The following is a 17,500-nucleotide window of genomic DNA, read 5'->3' as shown; positions in this document are numbered from 1 at the left end:
ATATAAACATAAACTTCGCGGATTTTCTTATTTCGCAGGTGGCTCTGGAACGCAACCCCCGCGATGGAGGAGGGATTACTGTATAATCAGACTGCCAACTTACAAGAAGGACAGAATCATGTATTAGGTCTTTTATGTCTCTTTATGAAATGCCAAAATTGGCTAACACTGAATTACCACCATATATAAAAGATTTTTCAGTGGGATTGTACCAGATCCTATTGCAGCTGTTCTACATATGGCTTAAGTTGGACTGCAGCCACATAAAAATTTAATTACTTAGATTATATTTCTTACATTTATATTTTTAGTTGTGACTGAACAGTTCTGCACCTCTCACTAGATATTCTGATCAACTATAATATCTCATGCTCAAAAATAACACAGTGATTGTGTCACATGAACTACTGTACCAAATCCACATTCAAACATTCCTCTGGGGACTCTGAAGAAACTGCATACCTCAAATTCTCAGCAAGTATGTTTATTTTTTGTATCCATATACCCTTCCGTATAATTCAACATCAAGCTTTAAACTCAGTGAAATGATATCCCAAAGCTGATACTAAGGTTTTGGGTAAAGGCCAGGTTTGCTCACATTTCCTAACTCTAGAAGCGTGCAAAAGCCATATTAAGCCATTATTTCCTGAAATAAAAAATAAGTTTGCATAATAAGAGGAAATGCCTTTGCAAGTGGTGAGAGCTTAACATTTGGGAAAGAAGCTGTTGGCTATGGTCTTCTGCAAAATACCACCACAAATCTGCACTGTTTTATCAGCTTTCAAAGGCAGCTGCCAAAAAAAGGAACCAAACCATTTAGAAAGGAAGAAATGCATAGAAAACCTATAGCTGTAAATATACAACGCAGTTTCACACAGCTATAGTTATTTCTTCAAAAGAATCACACATGCATAGCTAAGAAAGAAGAAGGCTGGGAAAAATAGCTAAGAATACAATTTCATTTCTATTCCTAGTATTAAATACACAAATCCTTGCAAATAAAACAAAGTAAAATTTCATTACATTGTATTCCTTTTAAACAATCGATTTATAATCAAAGTTGAAAGAAAATATAACTTCAGGTATGAGTATATGTGTTTCTCTCAACACACACATTACAAAGACTAATCTGATAATGTACCACCATGTACCAGACAGAATCTGCTCTACTTAATCATTTATGCAGTTTAACCTACCCTGTAATTTAGGACAACAATAAGAACCAATCCACAAAAGTCCATCCAGCAACCCTGTAGTGTAGCCAGTAAACATAAAACTCAGAATGATTGGAAACTGATGAAGGTCAGTAGGTGAAACAATTCTGCCAGTGGGATTTTAAACAAAGTAAAATAAATTAGTTCATTTTAAAACTGCACAGCTGTTCAAATTTCAGTTATTTTTGCTTGCACAGTAATGCTGAGATAATGTAAAAGAATTCCATCTAAAAATATCACCCTGCTAAAAGTGACAGTAGGTCATATAATAAACGTATTTTTTGGTTAAATTAATATTGAGAACATACAGGCTATTTAGTTTCACAGAACACATTTTAGTTATGGGTTAATATGCTTGTCTTTATCACACTCTTCATTTAGTTGTGCAGCAGAAGGAAAAAAAGGTCACATGAAAAGACTACTTCCCCCCGGGGATTAATAAAGAATATCAAAAACAAATAATTTTATTATCTGTATAGAGACAGCTTTTTTTATTTCTTCATTTATCAACTAGACCTCCTATGTCATAACTAGAAGACCATCAAAATGGTACTTTTCCAATAAAATAGAACTTTTTTTTCCCCCCACAAACCTGCATGTGATAAGACACAGAGAAGATGGACATTACTCCAAAACAGTTTTCAGGAAATTGCGGAGATCGATTAGAGAAGGTGAATATTGGATCATTATTGTCACAAGCAGAGTACAGTGAAATTCTTATATGCATGTGCTAATCAACACACAACATGTCACCGTATTTATCACCATTCTTATTATGTTAACCTTGCCTCAAACTTCGGTCTCCCTTAAGGTCATGTCACACTGAATGACTTTTCCAGTGGTTCTCAGTTGCAGACTTCATTTACATAATTTTAGTGAGTTGGGGGCAGTCACCGTGAACTCCTGTGATCACTAGTCATAGTGTCACATATCCAGCATCTACGACAGGTTTAATTTTGTCTTCAGCATGCACAATGTATATAATGGCGAGACGATGAATAAGTAATGCAAGTGTTTTGGAACCCACAAACAGAAGTGCTGCTCCCCTGTTTGATGTTGTGTGTTTTAAATACCATCAAAGATTTGAGTGAAGGCTACTTCTCAACTCACCATATCTGTAAACCTTTTGCACAGGAATCAGCTCTGTCAGACAGATCAGAAAAAGGAGTGAGCTTGTAAAACGTTGGATATATGAAACTGGGCTGGAAAGTCATTTCGCGCTTATCTAATTTAACATACTCTGTGACTTCTAGTCATGTAATATGACATACTCAGGTGAGGAGATTAGAGCCAGTGTCAAACTTGATGACTGCAGTTGCTGACTAGAAGTCGTATAAAGTAACATGCTTTACATGAAAAATCTCAAAAAATATTTGTCATTAACAAGACAAACACAAAAAGGAAAAATGTACTATACAAATTAAGGGGTTCACCCAGGTGGCCATGAGCAGGATAACAACACTTTCACAGAGTTTGTCAAAAGTAAAACTTTATCTATTTTTTCCCCAAATTTAACTGTAACCCTATAAAAACTTCTCATAAGATACATAAGCTCCTACAGTGCATCTGGAAAGTATTCACAGTGCATCATTTTTTCCACATTTTGTTATGTTATAGCCTTATTCCAAAATTGATTAAATTCATTTTTTTCCTCAGAATTCTACACACAACACCCCATAATGACAATGTGAAAAAAGTTTACTTGAGATTTTTGCAAATTTATTAAAAATAAAAAAACTGAGAAATCCCATGTACATAAGTATTCACAGCCTTTGCTCAATACTTTGTCGATGCACCTTTGGCAGCAATTACAGCCTCCAGTCTTGTTGAATATGATGCCACAAGCTTGGCACACCTATCCTTGGCCAGTTTTGCCCATTCCTCTTTGCAGCACCTCTCAAGCTCCATCAGGTTGGATGGGAAGCGTTGGTGCACAGCCATTTTAAGATCTCTCCAGAGATGTTCAATCGGATTCAAGTCTGGGCTCTGGCTGGGCCACTCAAGGACATTCACAGAGTTGTCCTGAAGCCACTCCTTTGATATCTTGGCTGTGTGCTTAGGGTCGTTGTCCTGCTGAAAGATGAACCGTCGCCCCAGTCTGAGGTCAAGAGCGCTCTGGAGCAGGTTTTCATCCAGGATGTCTCTGTACATTGCTGCAGTCATCTTTCCCTTTATCCTGACTAGTCTCCCAGTTCCTGTCACTGAAAAACATCCCCACAGCATGATGCTGCCACCACCATGCTTCACTGTAGGGATGGCATTGGCCTGGTGATGAGCGGTGTCTGGTTTCCTCCAAACTTGACGCCTGGCATTCACACCAAAGAGTTCAATCTTTGTCTCATTAGACCAGAGAATTTTCTTTCTCATGGTCTGAGAGTCCTTCAGGTGCCTTTTGGCAAACTCCAGGCGGGCTGCCATGTGCCTTTTACTAAGGAGTGGCTTCCGTCTGGCCACTCTACCATACAGGTCTGATTGGTGAATTGCTGCAGAGATGGTTGTCCTTCTGAAAGGTTCTCCTCTCTCCACACAGTACCTCTGGAGCTCTGACAGAGTGACCATCGGGTTCTTGGTCACCTCCGTGACTAAGGCCCTTCTCCCCTGATCGCTCAGTTTAGATGGCAGGCCAGCTCTAGGAAGAGTCCTGGTGGTTTCGAACTTCTTCCACTTACAGATGATGGAGGCCAACTGTGCTCATTGGGACCTTCAAAGCAGCAGAAATTGTTCTGTAACCTTCCCCAGATTTGTACCTCAAGACAATCCTGTCTCGGAGGTCTACAGACAATTCCTCTGACTTCATACTTGGTTTGTGCTCTGACATGAACTGTCAACTGTGGGACCTTATATACACAGGTGTGTGCCTTTCCAAATCATGTCCAATCAACTGAATTTACCACAGGTGGACTCCAATTAAGCTGCAGAAACATCTCAAGGATGATCAGGGGAAACAAGATGCACCTGAGCTCAATTTTGAGTTTCATGGCAAAGGCTGTGAATACTTATGTACACGTGCTTTCTCAATTTTTTTTATTTTTAATAAATTTGCAAAAATCTCAAGTAAACTTTTTTCACGTTGTCATTATGAGGTATTGTGTGTAGAATTCTGAGGGAAAAAATTAATTTAATCCATTTTGGAATAAGGCTGTAACATAACAAAATGTGGAAAAAGTGATATACAGTGCATCCAGAAAGTATTCACAGCACAGACACAAATATTCAATAAGACCAATCTTCAATAATACCATGTTCTACTAAATACAGATCACAAAAGTTTTTCCTTTTTTATGTAAATGATTAACAACACATCGTTTTTACATGCAGTTGTTTCCACTACAGCTAACCAGACCACAAAGTATATCATTGCCCACTTAAAATATTGATATTATCAGCAGAAAATTACTGTACCATAAATTCAGTAAAATAGTAAATCAGTCACAATACTAAAACATTTTAAGATTAATCTGTAAGCAGCTTATAAACCTGTATATACACTATACAGATAATGTAAAGTGGACCGACTGGCTGATTTACTCACTTATCAACAAAAAAAGTACTTCCTGTTTAGTTAAAAAAATGAATTTAACAGGATGGTACCACTAGTATGTAACCAACTAAGAAAGGACATTTTAATATATCAATACTTAGGGATAACCCTGCTCACAAAAAAAGAAAAACTAAATACTACAAAACCACAAAAAATGCTTCTACTGATTTGATTCAAATTTATTGACATTATAGGAAAAAGAAAATTACCTGATCCATGTTTTATTTTTTTTAGGTGTTTATATTCATCAATATTAAGCTAATGAACATGCTCTGCAATGACAATGGGCTTTATGCATACAAAGGACAGAAGACTAAATAATGGACAGTGTTCTGGACAGGAAAAGAGTGACATGGTCATGTTTGGCATGTATAGTGAGGTGTGAAATGAAATAAAGATCAGCAAAGCTGAAGAAAGTTGCAAAGGGGTGGAAAAAGTGGTAGTCCAGAGGCCTGGAACTGCCAGTTTTTAAATACTAGACAACCAAACTACATACTCACAAATCCCAGTAGACTACTAGATGTTTTAGATATCTGCTCAACAAAAAACTTTCCTATTTAAACACAATTTGGTAAAAAAAAAAAAAAGACCCAGTTCTTCATGTATGATCTTACCTTTGATGTTGCTTTTAAAGACAGTTGCTTGTAGCGTGCCAGACTGCTGTAACCCTTGTCTAAAGCCTGGTTTACAACTGACACGTCAGTGCTGGTTACGAGGGCACCACAGCAAAAATGTAGCAACACCTCCTGGGCGTTTGCCACATGCTGCACACAGAATTATTTCTAACTATGCACGTGTACCCTAAATAGTGAATTTCGAGGAGAGTCTAATTACATGTGTGTTAGAATGATTAACAAACGGCTGAATGAGAAGCAACAGGTCATCAAAACACAAGGAATACACACAAAAATATGTGGTGAATCTCTTTATCAAGTATGTCACTTATCCACTCATGTACTCGCCCTCCCTTCACCACTTTTGGCTAATGGGTCTGCACATACGTACATTAATGAGCAATAGACTGAAATCAAGTCTATAAAGCAAGCAAGAGAAACAACAGAATTAGCCGTAAAGCAACTGTGGCAGTGAGGGCAATAAGGCCAAATTAATTGCATCCTCATCATTTATTGTGATATAAATAATTAAAATAGAAGAGGACAAAGTGAACCATTCCACTACTGCTTAGATAGCATTTACAAGTAAAAGGAATCATGATTACAATCAGCACTATGACAAAAACAGACGTAACTTTTTAAATACTAGAAAAACTTTTTCAGCAGAATACATACAGAGGATATTCCCAAAATAGAGATGACTGAAGGGAGGAGAAGCATCAAAACCAAATCAGAGAATGTTGTATGCAGATTACATCCAGAGGCCACATACAAAAGAGGTCCTTTGTTTTTAGGCAAAACTAATTTTAGAGTTGAAAAAGTGAGAAAGCACAGTAACATTAGACTGTTTACTAGTCAACAAATGCACAGGCAGTGCCAATTCATTTTATGTAATGTACAACTTGTAAACTCATGCAGCAGGTAACTCATTTTAACTGACAGGATTTGCTATCCATGAGAAAAATTACCTAAAATATTGAGCAGCTTATTGATTATGTGATGGCTTGAATGTTGCAACGATGCTCTTGTCACAACTTGTCAAGGCTTCAGCCTTTGAAAATGGACATTTACATTTCGAAATTAGAGGGCTGCATTCCACTGCAAACTAATCTTGCCTTATGCAGTGAAAGACAGACAGATGTGACTGACACTATCAAGTACATAATTGCATCTTAGAATAATCCTAAAGGTCAAAATGATGACATCGTGACAGAGAAACTAATTGGCGAGATCTAAATGAGGGCTGAAAACAAAATAACAGAATACAATATTAATGCAGTATTTCAGTTAAATTATGATAATTGTTTTGATAAATTATAAGTGTACTTTTGAAAAAGCCCACTCATTAACATGACATAACCCTTTATAAATCATGTACAGTGGAACCTCGGTTCACGAACGTCTCGGTACACGTACAAATCGGTTTACGACCAAAAAAGTTCGCCAAGCTTCTGCCTCGGTTCACGACCAAACACTCGGTATACGAACAAGCCAGGTTCCCTTTCGGTTTGTACATGTTCAGTCTCTCCCTGGGCATTTCCTGTGCAACGAGCAAGAGAGAGAGAGTGACCCACACACACACTAACACACACACACACACACAGGCAGCGCGAGAGAAAGACAGACACACACACATACAGGCAGCGCGCGAGAGAGAGAGGCGTGCGCACACACACACACAGGAGTACGCCCGAGAGGTGCATACACAGGCGCTCCAGGCTCGCAAAAGAGAGACACACGCACACACACAGGCACGCAAGAAAGAGCGAGCGAGCAAGAGAGGGAGGGACGCATAAGGTAGAGAAGGCTTGCTTTTGTTTTCAGTTCTGTTTACAGTGATGGGTTCGTAGCCTGCATTGTTGCAAAGTTACTTATCTTAGTGGTTTATTAAATTATTTCAAATGTTCATTTTTTTCCCCTGTGCTTAAAACTCATTTAAAAAAAAAAAAAAGTGTTTTTAGCGAGTGGTTCCTAGCACTATAGCGCGAACTATTGCAGTGTTAGTTTTCTCTGTTCAAGGTTTTCTCAGTGTTATTCAATGTTTTTACATTTAGTTTATGCATTCTATGGTATACAGTGATCCCTCGCTATATCGCGCTTCGCCTTTCGCGGCTTCACTCCATCGCGGATTTTATATGTAAGCATATTTAAATATATATCGCGGATTTTTCGCTGCTTCGCGGGTTTCTGCGGACAATAGGTCTTTTAATTTCTGGTACATGCTTCCTCAGTTGGTTTGCCCAGTTGATTTCATACAAGTGACGCTATTGGCAGATGGCTGAGAAGCTATCCAGCTTACTCTCTCTCTCTCTCTCTCTCTCTCTCTTGCGCTGACGTAGGGGGGTGTGAGCAGGGGGGCTGTGTGCAGCTGCTTCCTGAAGGACATGCTGCACGGAGCTTCGCATACTTAAAAGCTCAAAGGGCACGTATTGATTTTTTTTATCTGTCTCTCGCTATCTCTCTCTATCTCTCTCTCTCTGTCTTCCTGCTCCTGACAGAGGGGGTGTGAGCTGCCGCCTTCAACAGCTTTGTACCGGCGGTGCTTCGCATACTTAAAAGCCAAAAAGCCGTATTGATTTTTTTTTTGACTGCTTGCTTTGCACTCCTTTGAAAAGGAAGATATGTTTGCATTCTTTTAATTGTGAGACAGAACTGTCATCTCTGTCTTGTCATGGAGCACAGTTTAAACTTTTGAAAAAGAGACAAATGTTTGTTTGCAGTGTTTGAATAACGTTCCTGTCTCTCTACAACCTCCTGTGTTTCTGCGCAAATCTGTGACCCAAGCATGACATTCTAAAAATAACCATATAAACATATGGTTTCTACTTCGCGGATTTTCCTATTTCGCGGGTGGCTCTGGAACGCAACCCCCGCGATGGAGCAGGGATTACTGTAATTAACTATATTTGTGCTTAAAAATATATATATTTACATACAGTTCGTACGGTCTGGAACAGATTAATTGTATTTACATACAATCCTAAGGGGGAAATTGCTTCGGTTCACGACCAAATCAGTTTACGACCAGAGTTTTTGAACGAATTATAGTCGTGAACTGAGGTTCCACTGTATTTGCTATAATAGTATCTTCCAACGTGTCAATTGTGTTTATACAGTAATCCCTCCTCCATCGCAGGGGTTGCGTTCCAGAGCCACCCGCGAAATAAGAAAATCCGCGAAGTAGAAACCATATGTTTACATGGTTATTTTTATATTGTCATGCTTGGGTCACAGATTTGCACAGAAACACAGGAGGTTGTAGAGAGACAGGAATGTTATTCAAACACTGCAAACAAACATTTGTCTCTTTATCAAAAGTTTAAACTGTGCTCCATGACAAGACAGAGATGACAGTTCCGTCTCACAATTAAAAGAATGCAAACATATCTTCCTCTTCAAAGGAGTGCGTGTCAGGAGCAGTGACTGTCACAGAGATAGAGAGAAAAGCAAACAAATCAATAGGGCTGTTTGGCTTTTAAGTATGCGAAGCACCGCGGCACAAAGCTGTTGAAGGCGGCAGCTCACACCCCCTCCATCAGGAGCAGACAAAGAGAGAGAGAGAGAGAGAGAGAGACAGAGTTTGTTTTTCAATCAAAAATCAATACGTGCCCTTCGAGCTTTTAAGTATGCGAAGCACCGTGCAGCATGTCGTTTTAGGAAGCAGCTGCACAAAAGATAGCAACGTGAAGATAATCTTTCAGCATTTTTAGACGAGCGTCCGTATCGTCTAGGTGTGCGAACAGCCCCCCTGCTCAATCCCCCTACGTCAGGATCAGAGAAAGTCAGCGCAAGGGAGAGAGAAAAGTAAGCTGGGTAGCTTCTCAGCCATCTGCCAATAGCGTCCCTTGTATGAAATCAACTGGGCAAACCAACTGAGGAAGCATATACAAGAAATTAAAAGACCCATTGTCCGCAGAAATCCGCGAACCAGCAAAAAATCCACGATATATATTTAAATATGCTTACATATAAAATCTGCGATGGAGTGAAGCCGCGAAAGGCGAAGCGCGATATAGCGAGGGATTACTGTATTGTGGTAGAAGAGTCCTATGCACTCGTGTGCATCAAAACTTTACAAATAAGTATTGTCGGAAATAGCTGAAGGTATCCTTCCAATCCATATACTGTATAAAGTTGGGCTACTAGAAAGCAGACTACCAAGTTGGCAAAAGCTGGTAGCCAAGCAGACTACCAAATGTACTTACGATTTGTCCACCCTTGTCAACGGTTAGCAAGTACACTATGAAGCTTAAGTGAGCATGCCAGGTAATGTGGCTGTGTGTTGCAAAAAGTGAGTGAGAGAGAAGCAGAGACAGAAGTACTATCCTTGGATTTAAGACCAGCCAGGAGTGACGATATCAGTTTAAACTTAATGGGATCCCCGTGAACTACTCCACTGTAATATACATTTGATTGTACAGACTTTGAAACAGGACCCCTCCAAATCCAACCTGTAAAATCAACCATCAAAAAGGGAAGCCCTGAGCTCCCAATAATTCCTTACATATACATTCATATCTGCAAACTTTAAAAGGAGACCACATGCAACCGATAAAAAAAACGATAAAAATTCTCAAATTTAACATTATTCCTTCTGATTACCCATTTTAATTCAAAAGAATAAACTTTCTTGTAAAGCAGTGTTTTGCAATGGCCATCAACAAAAGTCAAATCATTAGGAAAAGCAGGGATTGGATTGGACTGATTTAATGTTTTACTAATAGGCAATTGTACATAGTATGTTCAAGAGAGAGCAGCTCCAGTGACCTAATAATGTTATTACTTATTATTTGACTGACGCCTTTATCCAAAGCGACTTATAAGATTTGAGATACCATTGGGTACTTTTGTTTTTCCAATTGGAGCACAGGCAGGTGAAGTGACTTGCTCATAGTCACACACTGTCAGTATCAGGATTTGAACACACAACCTCAGGGTTGGAAGTCCTAGGTCCAAAGCCTTAACCACTTAACAACTAAAAAAATATACACTGTATACAGAAAAATAATTAGTTACACAGTACTTTTGATATATCCGATTAACCTACAGCACTATAACCAAGGCCATTTGTCTTTCAAAATTTAATCGGGAGAAGTCAGGTAACACAGCTAGTTTAAAGATAACATGATAAAATTTCTATCAAAAAAGTTTGGTTCCACATCAACAACTAAATATTGTAACATGGCTTCTATTTCATTAAGTATGAAACTTCTATTTTTTGTAAAAAATGTTTTCTATGGCAAATGCGTGGATGGATTATTTTTGTTATTTGATAAACTGCCTTCCTTATATAGTGTAATTAGCCCCTAAACATTGATTGAAGAACCTTGCTCTTTATGAAAACTCTGGTGCAAAAATAACAAGAACAACATCAAGCAACACCACTGTGTTCTAATGAGTTTCAGGGCCTCTGCAGGTTTTTCATCCAAGTCAAAAAGACACAAGCATATAGATAATCTTATTTTATGATTCGTTACATAACTGAACAAATAGATTATCTACTTCCATTTCTACAACACTCTTTCGTTTTCAGGTTTAAAGTTCAGAATTTTTCAAGTTATTTCTTCACGATCATGGTATATACTGTATTATTTTGCCACATTAAATTATGTTCTAAAGTGAAGCAATTTCTATATATATATATATATATATATATATATACTGAGCCTGCTCTTGTGCTTTAAAAATGGAAATGAAGGGTTACTGTGGTCCGGTGTCAAAACAAAAGCCTTAAAACAAGCCAGTGTAATCAAATATTGATCTGCGTTTTGTAATTGCACACATATTGCATAACCATGTACCCAGGATGGTATGAGAAGGGAAAAAACGCAAAAAATATTTCTGTGAGAATCTATCATTTAAAAAGAATCCTGGCTTTATGCGTCACATCACTACCGGTGCTCCTCCACAGCTGCCTTTCGACCACAGGGAGCAATTTACTCCGGGGTACAGCTCAAAACATCGTCTCTAAGCACTGTTACTGATATTACTGAATGTTGATACCCAGATGTAAATTGCTGTCTCTGTTCTGTAGACAACTAGACAATCGCTGAAAAAATGTCATACCACCACTCAGAGTCTTTATGCTTGCATACATAACAAAGTTGGAAAAAATGGGATGTATGTAATTTATTTCAGGGCACGTGAACAATTAAACTTTTTTTTTTAACTAATTGATAAGTATTACTGACACATTTCCAGTATTCAGTGTTAAAACAGGTAATCATCCACAGTTAACCCTTTTGATGCCAACCAATCTATAAATACACTGGGAGAACATGCACACTCAATGCAGGCCCTAGTGCTACAAGACAGGAATGTTGTCACTTGATTGCAGTCTACACGCATGGTCAGCCTCTCTCCCACTAGTTGTCTCTAAACTACCTAAACACACATATGCACCAGACAATATCATTGTGAAATAACGCAATAATTTTTTTTTTCTGGGTGGTGGGAAAAGAGCTTCCATTTGATTTATTGTATGTGCCAGCATTTGGGTGTGCCCGGGGTAAATGTCAATAATCCAGCCATGATGTCATCATCAAACAGTGAAGCAAATAGGAAACATATCCTTATCTGAAGAAAATAGTACCAAGAATAATAAAAATGTTTTATTTTCAGTTTAGTTCTTCTTACAAGCATGCCACAGAAACTCGGAATGCACTGGTACCTTTGCTACTTCAAATTAGTTGGATTCAGTAAGTTTTAAGGCTTTTGTTTTCATGCTGAGCCCTGGTAACCTTCAACTCCTTTTTAAAGTGTAAGACAAGGCTTTTTTTAATTTAAAAAAACTGCCTGTCTTTAGAAAACAATTTCATGTGGTAAATTAATATATTTCATGACTATGGATAAACAGCTTGGACTTAAATTTACCAAACTTATCCTTTAATCATGTAATTTGTTCTAGCCATTTATATTTCTAATCCAACGAGGAAAAATCATTAACTTATACTAAACATGTTTTTAATATGTTGCCGGGCTCAGCAGAGCAAAAATAACATAAGAACATAAGGCTGAAGGCAACTGGAGACTTCCAAGTTAGCATACAAATTTGTCAAGCATGACTGCTATTCATTGCCAACTTTAATTTATCTTTCATGCCAACTTTAATTTCTCTTTTAAGATACTAAATACTGTCTATTTCTTAATTTTACAATAACAAGGCAATATTTTAAAATGATACCTGTCTCTAATAAACTGAATGCCAAATAAATTCTGAATAAAACAGAATAGTACAATACACAAATACCTTTAAAATATGTAGATTGTATGCTTTGTCTGATTCTGTTCAAAAACAGGGCTATTTTATAATACTTCAATGAAAGTTAGGTTTTACTAAATAATGCGAGATTTTAATGCACAGCACATTACATCTATTACAGTATTGTCAGTAGTTCTTATGCAAATCTGCAGAGAGGTGGATTAAAAAGCATGCCAGAAGCTTATTAGATGCATGCTATAGAAGCTAGTATGCCTAAAGCTGCTTCAATTAAGAAGCCAATTTCTTTTTCACAAAATGTGTAAATTACCTCCAAGAGTTAGCTTGTTAGGCTCATGATTTTTAAACACTTGGTATCTCTGCAATGCATCTTAGCAGCCTGGACAAAGTTAGTTCCTGCCTTGTGCTAGTGGGACAGACTCTGGATCACCTCATGAACATGAAATGGATTATAAATGGATTTGAGAATACCATGTTACATGATGATACTAAACACCAAATCTAATAAAATATGAAATTAGGATTTTCAAAAGGACAAAACAAGCTTAACTTGTGCTTTTATCTTGGAACAGAAAATGAGCATACAGACTAAGCAAATAATTTTTACTTACCGAGTCATTCTTATAGCTATCACCTTTAAACTATTTTACATTTCACCCACTTTAAAAATACTTAAAACCATACAAGACCAACTGCATGTCATGCTCAGTTGTGCACAGTCCCACTAGTTGATTACTAAAATTTTCAAAAAAAGGACAGAAAATGATGCCCATATAATTCATAGACGTAGTACTGAAAAAAACAATTGGTAGAATGAACAGAAAAGACTATAACCAAACCTGAACAGGGCGACAGTCATCACAATGCACACTCAAGTATACAAGCCTAACATAAACTTGTCAATTAACTTTAAAGAACAAACATGGAGGAAATTAAACTACATGTTTCCAACATACTTGTTAACAACTAACTCAGTGTTTAAGTATGATGAGGTCGCAACCCTATACACTCTTAGACTTTTCCATTACTCTAAAACACAAATAATACTGAAGACCACACATACATTCTTAAACCCTGTTAACCCAACTCAGGTCCATGTAGTGATGGGGCCTATCCTAACAGCACCAGGTGCAAAACAGGAAACAACCCTGGACAGCACAACAGTCTATCACGTGGCATGTATGCACTGAGACATGTCTATATGTGATAATAATTTCTACTTCTGGCTTCACTCAGTCACTTTACTTTCATGTAAATGGTCAAATATTTGCTATTAAAGGATACGTATGGTATTTTTCAAGATAAACATTTCTCTACAAACATGGTATATATCCATTTGCCAAGCAAAACTATGTTCTAAAGATAAACATTTTCTATAAATTCAAAAACATATCTTGCCCGCACTGGCACTTTATAATAGAGGAGTTAGGGCACTAAGCACCTAAAAGCCTAAAAATGTAGCTAATTACATCCCACTTTGAAACGGCAAAAGTTTTGATATAAGAAAACATGTCTTCCATGTTTCCAACAAAAGGGAACTGGAATTAATCACTTTATGGCATAGTCCTGGTACTATTTTTCTAGATGTATGAATGCGTTTTCTATTTGCTTGTGTGGCAGAACTGACATTGTGGGATGAGCTCTCATATAAATCCAGAAGTAAATCAACACAACATAAAGCAAGTGGCAGGATAGGTTTACTGTGATTTGGTCTTTCAAGAGGAAACCACGCCAGAGGAAAACGAGTGCTAAGGGAATGTGTACATCTGGTTTTCTTTCAAAAGGGCCCAATCTTATAATATTGGTGTTTTTTTTTTTTGTTTGAAAATGCTACATATAAGCTATTTTACCGAGACTATACAGGGATCTAAATCCAGATTATTAAAAATCCTCAAAGGCATTAATAAAGCACATCCAGCAGCATTCTGTACTTGAGAACACAGTAAATTATGGGAAAGGGCATTTAGGACTGATGCCAGGAAGCACTTTACACAAAAAGTTGTAGGAATCTGGAACAAACGACTAAGACATGAAGTTGAAGACAACCTGTAAGAAGGATCTGAATGAGATATTGGGACAGCTTAATTATCAGCTAAAGAAAGGGGCTTGAAGGAATGAATGGTCTCTAATTTGTCAAATGTCTTCTGTTAATTCCTCACCAATTTTAAAATGTGTGTCACCACACTTCTGGTAGCTTGGACCTTTGCCCTGGCCAGGGCCATTTCCTGCCTTGCACCAAGTGCTCCCAGAATAGGTTCTTGTTTTCCAGCAACCCTAAATTAGTTTAAGAATATCATGTTACTAGGGTGTTGCACGGATATCTCATGAATTCAGGGCTCAGGAATTGGATAAGCTCAGTTCCCTAGTGACCCTGAACTGTATTAAAAGGGTTTTGGAATATCATATTACTACACTTTTTAATTTTTTAACTGAATATTTTTTCAGTCATGTGTTTATGTTATTCCACATGCTTACTATCAGTTCATCAATCCATCCATATTCCTCACCAGTTTACCTAGAGCATGGTCACAGGGCAACTGGAACCATTTTCATTTTTTGGAAAACTAATGCAGCAGTGTGAAAGCATCTTCATTTATAACACTAGCCGACCTACTTATTTCCAACTGTTAAAAAAAAAATCTATTCTAACATGTGACTTTATTTCATATTCTGTACTGTGGCCTTCGTAATTTCAGGCACTCCTGATTTGTGCCTGAACACCTTATACTATTTAACTTACTAGGAAAATGAAGTGAACGATTTTAGTCTGCTGACTCATAAATATGATTTAACACACGATCCCCTTCACACTGCAAAGAATGCGCACCTCGCACGGAACCCGACAGCACAACACACCGGAAACCCCGAAATGTACGCAGGATACAAGTTTATGATCATCTTCAAGAATAAGTGCGTGACGCTATACGTCTTCAAAACGTTACTACAGACAGGGTGTCCGTTGACAAACTCTGCGTACCTGTGACATAATGAGTAGCCAAATGTCTGACTACAGGCTCCCGGTGACGGATTGTTAGTACGATGGTAAGAATGTGGTGTACCCTTTTAATGGGACCTGCTGCCACCAAACACAAATAAGGAGAGCGTTGGGTGGCCCACCTTATGGTAAAACGAACACAAAAAATGCAGGTACGAAAAACCAGAATGTCTCCGGTGCACTGCTCTACCAAATGGACTGTTCACGACCTCGGGGGTTTGCGTCCAAAGATGCGACCAGAACGTCACTTCCACCTGCAGCATCCCCGTTCCCCCCAAAAAGCAAGGGGTGCGACCCTCGCATGCAACCTCATCTACACCCGAGCTCACCTGCTTCTCCCGCCCCTCGTTTCCCCTCTGCCAACTACTGGCGGCGGTGTCCTCCCGGCTTCTCCGTTATTATTCTCCTTTTCGTCTGGTCCTTGAGTGATAGAACTGTCGGTTTTGTTTGTTTGTATTCGTTTCTTTCATGGAGCGTGCGCGCCTCTCCTTGATGGCGACTTGTCCCTTTAATCCAAGAATAAAGCGACGGCAGGACCCTCCAACGTCTTCGTCTCTGTTCTTCTCAACAGACACTCAGCATATGTCCGTTCTCCCGTAAGGCTCCACCTCCACCTCCCTTTCCCCAGTTTCTTTTAATGCCAACGGCGGCTTCTCCAAACCCAGTCCGCCGCCATCTTCCCCAGCATCACCGGAATGCACAGCGCGAGAACGCGCACGTCTACGTTCGCGAGACCAAAGTGGGAAGACGAGCCTCAGTTTACCCCGGCAACGCGCGCCACCTATAGGTCACACCGGTATTACAGAAAGCGAGCGCGTGCGTATGAAACTCGGTCACGAGGTAATTAGGTGATGTTTAAATCTCACTTTTGATTCAAATCGCATAGCCCAAACTCGGGGTCGCAGGAAGACTCACGCACGTAGCTCCACTCGCTCATTCTGGATATGCACTACACTACCTGCACAGTTATAACTATAAAGCACATTATGTAATAAACCTCAAAGTGCTTTAAAACGTCAAATAGACACGAATGCATTCTGTGACTGCGGTGGGCTGGCGCCCTGCCCGGGGTTTGTTTCCTGCCTTGCGCCCTGTGTTGGCTGGGATTGGCTCCAGCAGACCCCCGTGACCCTGTAGTTAGGATATAGAGGGCTGGATAATGGATGGTTGTATTCTGTGATGGCAAGTCAGTTTTTAAACATTTTCCAGAGAAATCTATATAATTCCCAAATCCTTCACCTTAAAGTATCTTCAATGCACCTCGTAGGACCTACAGTCAAATAAAACATGTTGCACAGCCTCTGGTTCAATATAATTTCTGCAGTAACCTGCTTTATGTTTATTAATTTTAAATAATGTGTTACTTAATCCAGTGTGTGTGATTCTAAGTTGGGTCAGTATCATTTGTACCCTCCAATTATTTTCACCCAGTCACTGATTTCCAACCTCTTTTTGGAGAGTATTAAACAGGTGTCTTCCTTCTTTCCTTTTATTCCAATAATTCTGCTAGGTTTTCCTAATGCATTTCTTAATTACAGATTTTTGATCCTCTTTCTGTGAAGGCACTGCAACAGCATCACTGACCCTACCTAACACTGCCCCCCAGCCCCCACCATTCTGTAGGAATGTCCCTCCGTAACATAATCTTCAAGGTGGAACCCCAAGAATGGTTTATTGTTTGCCCACCCAGTTGTTTCCAGGTCTGCACACTTTGAAATTTCTGACTTTGCCTCTGGACCTTACTCCTCCAAGACTGTTTTGTAAGAACATTTGCCATCTCTTTTCCCTCCATCCTCACAAGAGTTGGAACCCCTAAGAAATTCACACATACAGTATGCCAAGACCCTGCAGTCTCCACAGTTACTGCTCAATGTCCAATAGAATATCTGTCCGCAGGCATGAATCCTTGAATAGGCA

The 17,500-nt window shown here is 38.8% G+C and overlaps 1 protein-coding gene across 1 annotated transcript in view; it reads right to left on the bottom strand.

Moving 5' to 3' along the window:
- Positions 1-16,343, bottom strand: part of fbxo42 (F-box protein 42) — a 37,648-nt gene extending 21,305 nt beyond the window's left edge. The window contains exon 1 of the mRNA XM_028807939.2: positions 15,913-16,343. The gene's annotated coding sequence lies outside the window, so the exon portion shown is untranslated. The remainder of the gene's footprint in view (positions 1-15,912) is intronic.
- Positions 16,344-17,500: the final 1,157 nt, after the last annotated feature.

Source organism: Erpetoichthys calabaricus, chromosome 8 (assembly GCF_900747795.2).
Source record: "Erpetoichthys calabaricus chromosome 8, fErpCal1.3, whole genome shotgun sequence".
In the NCBI taxonomy this organism is placed as follows: domain Eukaryota; kingdom Metazoa; phylum Chordata; class Cladistia; order Polypteriformes; family Polypteridae; genus Erpetoichthys; species Erpetoichthys calabaricus.
The sequence above is the reverse complement of the archived record's forward strand: the minus strand, read 5'-3'. Positions and strand labels throughout refer to the sequence as shown.